This window comes from Aspergillus lucknowensis, assembly GCF_044049455.1.
Source record: "Aspergillus lucknowensis strain CBS 449.75 chromosome Unknown BJX67scaffold_35, whole genome shotgun sequence".
NCBI classification, from domain to species: Eukaryota; Fungi; Ascomycota; class Eurotiomycetes; order Eurotiales; family Aspergillaceae; genus Aspergillus; species Aspergillus lucknowensis.
This window is the reverse complement of record NW_027263579.1, coordinates 103,115-112,191: the sequence shown is the minus strand read 5'-3', so window position 1 is coordinate 112,191 and position 9,077 is coordinate 103,115.

The following is a 9,077-nucleotide window of genomic DNA, read 5'->3' as shown; positions in this document are numbered from 1 at the left end:
CTTGGAGATGTTCTGCAGACCGTATTGCTCATAAGGGACCCTGTCAGAGGCCTTGAGCTGCAGGTCCTCGAGGTAGCTAAGCACCGTCTTCTGGTGATCCAGTCGCACCATGACGGGGACTGTAGCAATGACAGGCCCTGGGATGGTCTCAATTCCCGATACTGGGGTGTTTCTGCCCGAAACGGTGGCGCCAAAGCAGACCTGATCGGTGTCGCAGTAGCGCGCCAACAACACTGCCCAGGCCGCTTGCAAGATCGTCGCCTTTGTCACTGAAGTCTTTGCGGAGCTAGGGAAAGCGATTGTCTTCTTCATCAGTCGGGTAATCGTCTTTCCAGTTTGCGAGGTTCCAGTGGGCCGAGGAGGGGGGAACGAGGCACGTTTGGCGCCGTGGAGCTCTGCTGTCCAGAAATCCACGGCAGCCGTCGAGTCTATATCTCTTGTATGTCGGACGAACGCATTATATGGCTGAATATCCAGACTGGTGTTCTCGTGGTAGAGGCGATGAAGAGTGTCCATCACCAATCCGTTTGTCCAGCCATCAAAGACAGCATGGTGCATAGTCCAGATGAAAGAATGCTCGCCATTCTTCTCAGCGAGAGCAAAACGGCAGAGCCGGGATCCGTAGACCATGTCGACGCTGCGCATGGTGCTCGGTTGGTCCCATGCTGTGTCCTCTTTGACGAGCACCTGCAGAGATTGCCCGTCCACAAGGACAATTCGAGTGCGCAGAATGCTGCAAATGGTGAGTGTTTGCTCCCAGCAGGCTTTGAAGCGCGCAATGTCGACATTCCGCGGCAATCGGTATACGTATTTGGCAACATAGGATCCTGGCTGCTTCACCGCAAGCGCCATGAGTCCCTCCTGAAGCGTGGTGCAGGGGTAGATATCTTCGATCGTTTGGCGATCCGACAAATTGCACTGCTCTCGCACTCGAGCAATGACCGTGTCGTGGTCACGGTCGAGGTCCAGCATGCTGAAGGGCTTCACGGCCGGTGTCAAGGCACTTTGGGTTAAGGGCACAGCCCCTGCAGCCATTGTTACCAGACGCGGATCTTTGAATATCCCCGAGACGGTGAGCGCGACGCCGCGATGGCGTGCGGCCCCTACGAGTCGGATCGCAGTGATGGAATCCCCGCCAATGCGCAAGAAGTTGTCGTTCTTTCCGATATCCATCGGGTCGATTTTCAGCACCTCTGCCCAAACGTCGCGGAGTTTGAGCTCCATCTCGGTTGTCGGCGCCACTCCGTCCCGCCGGGTGGAAGAGAACTGATCAATCTGGGACTGAGAGAGCTCGGCCGCGCTGGTCCTAAGTTGCTTTCTGTTGATTTTCATCGACGTATTGAATGGCATCTGGCGGAGTGGAAGGATAAAGTCGGGCACCATATAGACTGGCAAGCTGTCTTCGAGGCTCTCCAGGACGGTGGCCAACGTCTCCTTCATGTTCTTGTCCGCCGGCAGGAATATGCGTGGGAGTTCACTTTCTGCTGTCGACGGATCATTCTCTTGCTCAGTGCTGAAGGATACAAACCCGACAAGTCCCTCGTGTGTTTCCCATTTGATCAGCTCCACAGCAACGTGTTTGATATTCGGCAGGGTCTGTCTGATCGTCTGTTCGATACCACTTAGCTCAATTCGATGCCCACGGACTTTGACTTGGGTGTCGATTCTTCCTAAGTACTCCATGGTGCCATTGGCATTGTACCTCACGAGATCGCCGCTTCTGTAAAATCGCTGTGGCCGAGCGGCTCCTCCGAGGACTGGAACCAGTTCGGAACCCTCCCGGAACGAGTTCTGGGTCCTTTCCGGATCGTTGAGATACCCTCTTGCCAGCGTATCGCCTTGGACGAGAAGCTCGCCGGCACAGCCGATGGGAGCCAGGCGGTCGTAGTTATCCGGATCAAGAACCCAACATGAGCCCGTGATCCCCTTGCCGATTGTTGCGGGCGACTCGCGTGGAGACTGGAAGGTATGCGTGGTATCGTAGATGCATGATTCGGAGGGTCCGTAGGTATTGATCAGTCTGACATGCCCATTCCAGGTCTCCAGGTGGTCTTTCGTTGGTGCCTCCCCTCCCAGAATCAGGGTATGGAGGCTCGGGACCTGCTCAGGGGTGATTGTACTGGCGAACGAGGGTGTGAGCCAGGCTGTAGTGACACGCGCATCCCTGATAAACGCTGAAATGTTGAACAGACGTTCGTCGGTCGAAGGAACGCACACCGTACCGCCAAAGGTGAGGGTTGCGAGTATCTCTGCTAGGCATGGGTCGAACACATAGCTGGAGAACTGAAGGACCCGAGACGTGTTGTCGAGACCATACGGCTTGTCGTAGTTGATGACGGTCGAGCACAAGGCTGCATGCTCCACCACGATTCCCTTCGGGTTGCCTGTCGATCCCGACGTATAGATGACATAGGCAGCGTCTGACGGGCGAGCCCGGGGGTACCCCGGTTCAGATGGTATGGTAAGGTGCGAGAAGAAACCGGCAAAGAGTTCGACGACAACCGGTACCATGCCCCGGCATGACTCGGCAACGGACGGCGATGCGATGATGATCTGGGCGCCGGTTTGCTGGACGATGCCACGCCTGTGGTTCTCTGGATGCGAAGGATCGAGCGGGACAAACGCGCCCCCTGCTTTCATCACGCCCAACATCGCGACGATGGCCCAGATGGAGTGTTCGAAGCAGATGGGCACCATGATTTCTCGCTGGACCCCCAGGCTTGAAAGGTGGGAGGCCAGCTGGGTGGCCAGCCGGTCTAATTCCGCATAGGTGAGGCTTCCATCGCGAGAGAATACGGCCTCATGGTCTGGCGTTCGCAAAGCTTGCTCGCTGATCAAATTATGAACACACTCTGCCATCGATTTCGGTGGCTCCTCAGAATTCCATGCGACGACTTGTTGGAGGTCCCAGGGCCCGGAAACGGATATGGCATCCAGAGTGGTGTGCTCTGGCCGCACGAGCTGCTGCACAACGTGCTCGATTTGGTGAGACAGCGTCACGAGCTGTGCCTCATACAGAATGCCCGAGTCGTAGGTGAAGTGGAGGTCGATGTGATCTCCGCCGATGAGGGCCTGAGCGACGAGAGGATAGCTGAAGTAGCCGTCCAGAGATCCTTCTTGGTCATATGCCTCCGCTTCAGCCCTGACCAGGATCTCCACGCCGTCCGATTCGAAAATTTGGGTAGGCTGGATGACAAGGAGGCTGGAGAAGTCGCAGGCGTCCTTCGCATCGTCGCTGACCTTGGATATGTTCTGCAACCCATACTGCTCGTAAGGAAGCATCTCGGTAGCCTGGCGCTGGACCTCTTCCAGGTAGTTGTGCACTGGCTGTTGGCGGGCAAGGCGTACTCTGACAGGAACTGTAGCAACCATGGGCCCGAGAATTCTTTCCGCGCCATTCACTGGAGCATTTCTTCCAGAAACCGTGGTACCAAAGCAAATATCATCCGTGCCAGTGTAGCGAGCGAGGACTAGAGCCCATGCCGCGCGCAGAATGGTGGCCGCTGTGACTGCAGAGTCCGCGCGCGGTAGTTCGATTGTCCGGACGAAGACGCTGCCAGAGGCTCGAGAACTTTGACCGCGCGGTGGGAATGTGGCACTCGTGGCTTCATGGAGAGCTGCCTTCCAGTACTCGGTAGCAGCGCCATGGTCGAGGTTTGTCGTGTACTTGATAAAGTCGCTGTATGGCCGCAGAGGCGGGAGGTCGACCTGCTGATAGCTCCTCTGCAGCGTCTCCAGCACCATGCTGTTGGTCCAGCCGTCAAAGATGGCATGGTGAATCGCTACCACAAAATACTGGCTGCCATTTGCCTCCCTCGCAAGCGTGTACCGACACAGAGGGGTGCCGTACGTCATGGGGGCAGCGTTCATCGTTCCGAGCACTGACTGCAGGCTCATCCCTTCGGTCTCCTGCCACGCCACGTCCCCTCCTGGCAGGACCTGGATTGCATGGCCATCGATGAGGACAATCCGGGTGCGTAAAAGGGGACAGGCCTCCAATGTCTGCTCCCATGCCGCCTTCAGTCGAAGAGTGTCGATATGAGGTGGAATCCGATAGATATGCTTTGCGATATAGGACCCGGGTTGTTTCATCGCGAGAGCCATGAGCCCTTCCTGAAGTGCAGTGCAGGGATAGGCGTCAACGATAATCTGGCCGTCGAGCATTCTGCACTGCTCTCGGATCTCAGCGGCTATGGTATCGAGGCCACGACCAAGTGGCAGCAAGCTGAACGGCTCTGCGCCTACCTCCTGGTCGCTCTCGGCAACGGTGCTTGCGTCTCGAGCCATACTTGCAAGACGGGGGTCCTTGAAGATTCCTGCAACCGTGAGGCTGATCCCATGCTGTCGTGCGGTTGATACAAGGCGAATGGCAGTGACCGAATCCCCGCCAATCCTCAGGAAGTTTGCATTCTTCCCAACCTCCTCAGGGTTGATGTTCAGGACTGCGGCCCAGATATCCCGCAGCTTGAGTTCCATTGCGGTGGATGGACGCTCGTGCTTTGCTGCCTCCGACGAGAATAACTGTCGTTCTGTCAAGGGCACCTTTTGGCCAAACTGGATCAGCCCTCGCCGATTCACCTTGCCCGACGTTGTCTGTTCGACTTCACCCTGCAAGATCAGATATGTCGCAGGGAGCATATACGAGGGTAATGCGAGGCCCAGGGAGGCATCCAGCTTGGCAATGAGATGGCGCAGCTCGTCAGACAGTGGCATGAGCGCCATCTTGGTCTTCTGCAGACGAGGTCCCCCAGTATACCAGACGAATGCCATGAGAGACTTCGGCTCATCATGTCCTCCTACTAAATCCACGATAGCACTCATATGCTCGGGGAGGTGCTGGTGGATATGCGATTCGATTTCTCCCAATTCGATCCTCTGTCCACGGAGCTTGACTTGGGTATCTTTCCGGCCGACAAAGTCGAACGTGCCGTCATTGTTGTATCGAACCAGGTCACCGCTTCGGTACGCTCTCTGGGGGGACCCTGTTGCCAGATGGTCGATATCCTCGAGCCAGTTCGCGTTGTTCTTCTGATCAGCATTCAGATAACCGCGTGCCAGCATCGGCCCCTGGACCAGGAGCTCGCCAACGCAGCCGATAGGGACCAGCTTTCCGGGGTCATCAGGATCAACAACCCAGAACGCACTCGATAGTGGCTTCCCAATATTCGCTGGATTAGTCCCGTCTGCAATCCAGGGATTCCAGGCACACGAGGATGCCTCTGCTGGGCCGTACATGGCATGCAATTCCACTGCGCCTCTCCATCGCTCCACTGACCTCCTGCTGACCGGCTCTCCTCCCAGGCATAGGAGCTTTAAACCAGGAACGTCGGCCGGGTTCAGCAAGTCTGCTACTGTAGGGGTGAAGAACACCCAATTGGCTTGGGTAGCGTTAATAGCTCCTGCAAGATTGTAAAGACGATCATGGTCCGATGGCATGCACACGCAGCCACCACGCATGAGGGTAAGTAACACGTCCCACACACCAACGTCGAACGTGAAGGCTGAGAATTGGAATACTCGCGTGCCTGGTTCGATATGCAGCACCGAGCCATATGCTTCAGCCGTGGAACAGGTCCCACTATGTTTCATGACAATCCCTTTAGGCTTACCCGTGCTACCTGAGGTGAATATAACAAAGCTAGGGTTGTGAGGCTGTGTCGCGCACAACGCCGGCCCTGTCGGATTTGGGAGGCTGGCCAAGGCATTCTCATCAACGCCATAAGCTTTGGCGGGGATGTGCACGAAGGTGTCCAGCAAGGATGATGCACAAAGGACTAATGACGCTCGGCAATCCTCAATGATCGATTGCAAGCGTGCAGGAGGAGCAGATGGATCCAAGGGAACAAACGCGCCGCCTGCCTTCTCCACGGCTACCATGGCTACAACAGCCCACGTCGACTTGGGAAAGCAGATGGGAACCAGGACCTCAGGGCCCACACCAAACTCTTGCAGCTTCAGTGCGAGGCGACTGGAGAGCAAGCCCAATTCTGCGTAGGTCAAGTTCCTGTCCCAAGAAGACACAGCAGGCTCGTCTGGCCGGGCTTGAATATGCTCGTCGATCAGCCAGTGCGTGCAGGCGTTCAGGCCTTCAGCCCAGTGGTTTGCCTCAACCGCTCGCTGCAAGTCCCAGGGACCAGCAACGGTCACTTCGTCAAGCCTCTTGTCTCCGTGCGTGGCAAGTTGCTGGACGACGTGGTCGAATTGGCGACAGAGCGCCGTCAGCTGAGGCGCGCTCATGTACTCCGAATCGTAGCTGAGACGCAGAGAAACGTGCGTGCTGAATATGATGACTTCAACCAGGAGCGGATAGTTGAAGTAGCCCTCCATGGACTGCTCTGCCACGAACTTGTCGGGATCCGGCGCAACCAACAGGGACTCGGCCGTGCCGTCCAGGAAGCTGAACTGGTGCGCCGGCTGGATGACGAGCAGGCTGGTGAAGTCGCACGCCTCTCTGGCGTACGAGCTTACCTTTGCGATGTTCTGCAGCCCAAACTGCTCGTATTCCACCATCTCCGTGGCCTGGGTCTGCATCCCGTGGAGGAAGCTTGATATCTTTTGCCCTCGATCAAGGCGGGCCCTGACAGGGACAGTCGCGACGAGAAGGCCCGGGATGTTTTCCACTCCAGGCACAGGAGCTTGTCGACCTGTGATGCTGGTGCCGAAGCAGATGTCGTTGGTGTCACAGTAGCGCGCCATAACTATCGCCCAGGCGGCCCGAAGGATTGTCGCCTGCGTGATGGAGCTTTCCTGCGCCTTGGGGAATGTGATATTGTGTTTCAGCGCCAGAACCGTGTCTCGGTGGCTGTGGGTAGGAGGCGAGTTCGAGATGCGTCGCTCTGGCGGGAAGACCGCACGCGTGGCCTCATGGAGCTGTCGCCTCCAGAACTCTGCGCTGCGCTCTTGATCGAGGCTCATGGTGTACTCGATGAATCTGCTATAGGGCTCAAAGGACAAGGCGCCCGTTCCCCGGTAGTTCTGGTGCAACATGTCCAGGACGAGGCTCATGGTCCAGCCGTCATAGATGGCGTGGTGCATCAGCCAGACGATGTAGTTCTCTCCTCCGTCTTCGACGATGGCATATCTGCAGAGCCGCGAGTTATATTCCATGGTGATTCCCTGTGCAGCACGGAGCAACGACGATAGGTCCTGGCCACGGGTCTCTTCCCAGAAAATGTCGTTTTTGACCACCACTTGCGTCGAAATACCGTTGATGAGCACGATTCGCGTGCGTAGATTGCTGCAGGCTTCCACTGTCTGCTCCCAGGCCGTCTTGAAGCGTTCAATATCGACCGACGCGGGAAGCCGATAGACATACTTTGCAACATAACTTCCCCACTGCTTCACTGCAATGGCCATCAGACCTTCCTGAAGGGTAGTACAGGGGTACGCATCCTCGATGGCCTGCTCAGAAGACAGTCCGCACTGCTCGCGGGCGTGCAATGCAATGTCGTCAGGGGTTATATGCTCTGGCAGCAGCGCAAAGGGCTGAATCTCCTTGCCATGCCCATCACCAGGATCAGCCACCTCCGCTGCTGCCGATGCAATTGCCGAGAGTCGCGGGTCATCGAAAATATTCTTCACCGTGAGGTGGATGCCCATATCACGGGCCTCCGAAACCAGACGGATCGCGGAGATGGAGTCTCCTCCACTATGTAGAAAGCTGTCGTCTCGACCAATTGCCTCTGGCTCGATGTTCAGTATTTTTGCCCACATTTTTTGAAACCGGCTTTCCATTGGTGTTTCTGGTGCCCTCTTCTGACTATTGCTAAGGGAATACATTGTAATCCCATCTGGACTGAGATTGGCCGTCAGACTGCGGAGCTTCTTCCTATCCAGCTTGGTCGATGTGATGAACGGCATGTGTTGACAGGGGATATACAAGGTGGGCACCATGTAGCGCGGCAGTCTGACATTCAGCTGGCCGATCATGGCAGTGACCCGACTCTGCAAGTCACCAGTAAGAGGCATGAATATGCTGCTATTGTCACCACCGCCGCTGGCATTCTGGCCTGCGGTTGATCCTTCCGTGTTGGCATCAAAGCAGAAGTAGGCGACCAGGCTCGAATTTCGGTCCGTGCCAACGACATCGACTGCAACTTGACGCACTCCGTCCAGACATTCACCAACGTGGTGCTCAATATCGCTGAGTTCAACCCGCAGGCCACGGATCTTGACCTGCGTATCCCTCCGATTCGAGAACAAGATTGTTCCGTCCGCGTTGTATGAACAGAGATCCCCCGATTTGTAAAAACGATCCCAGTGTCTTGAACGGCGTCGGGGAGCCCAGTCGGGGACCTCTCGCATGATGGTGGCTTCTGTCTGGGTGGGATTCGCCAGATATTCGCGTAATAAGGTCGGGCCCTGGATGACCACCTCTCCAACAGTCCCTATTGGGGCCAGACAGCGAGGGTTATCTGGATCTACAATCCAGCACAGGCCTCCAACAGGACGGCCAACTGTTAACGGAGAGCTGGCAGACTCCCACTCGTGTAGGGTACTGAAGCAGCAGGTCTCGGCTGGCCCCCAGCCATTGATAAGCCTCAGTCTTCCAAACCACGTACTTAGGATGTCGTGGCCAACAGGTTCGCCAGCTAGTAAGAGGAGTTCCAGAGTTGGGACATCGTCAGGCTTCAAAGTTCGCACAAATGAAGGCGTCAGAAATGCCCAGTTGATCCCCATATCCCTGATAAAGTCTTTCAAGCTGTGGCTGTTCATCCGCATATCCTCGGACGGTACACAGAGACACGCTCCAGATATCAAAGGGGCAATGATCTCTCCAATGGAAAGATCAAACACATAAGCTGCAAACTGCAACATTCGAACATCCGGGTTGAGGCGGAGCCTCTGGCGGATAGCAGTTTGGCTCGTGCAAACAGAGCCATGCTGCATGACCAGGCCCTTGGGAATGCCAGTGCTTCCTGAAGTGAACAAGACATACGCGGCGTTATTCGGAGACACCTTGCGAAGTGGCGAGAGGGCGAAATTCTTGCTGGCCAGGCTGGCAATGAATTCAGGCGTTACCTCAATCACATTTGGGAGTATATGACGGCAGACCTGTGCCGTGCTGGACGAGACCA